Below are 324 nucleotides of genomic sequence, written 5' to 3'. Positions count from 1 at the left end.
AAAAGGAGAGGAGCGAATCAAGAAGTGAGGCAAGGAAGAAAAGGCCAAATTGACACTAACTCAGTAGGGACTACAAAACAGCATATCGGAACGCTGTCCCCAAACACAAAAGCTCACGCCTCCCGCGGCCAGCCCGCCGGCGCGGGAGCGGAGGGCAACAAAAGCCCGTCAGCAAAAGCCTACAGCACCCGGTATTCCCAGGAGGTCTCCCATCCAAGTACTAACCAGGCCCGACCCTGCTTAGCTTCCGAGATCGGACGAGATCGGGCGTTGCCAGGGTGGGATGGCCGTAGACGCTGCGTGCTCCTGCTCCGGGCCCTCTTG

General features: G+C 59.0%; 1 non-coding gene across 1 annotated transcript; it reads right to left on the bottom strand.

The window, feature by feature from the left end:
- Nucleotides 1-176: 176 nt before the first annotated feature.
- On the bottom strand, nucleotides 177-295 carry LOC116217840. The gene has a single exon (XR_004162552.1). It is a non-coding gene; the product is annotated as a 5S ribosomal RNA (ribosomal RNA).
- Between the last annotated feature and the right edge of the window lie 29 nt (nucleotides 296-324).

Source organism: Meleagris gallopavo, unplaced genomic scaffold (assembly GCF_000146605.3).
Source record: "Meleagris gallopavo isolate NT-WF06-2002-E0010 breed Aviagen turkey brand Nicholas breeding stock unplaced genomic scaffold, Turkey_5.1 ChrUn_random_7180001992706, whole genome shotgun sequence".
In the NCBI taxonomy this organism is placed as follows: domain Eukaryota; kingdom Metazoa; phylum Chordata; class Aves; order Galliformes; family Phasianidae; genus Meleagris; species Meleagris gallopavo.
The sequence above is the reverse complement of the archived record's forward strand: the minus strand, read 5'-3'. Positions and strand labels throughout refer to the sequence as shown.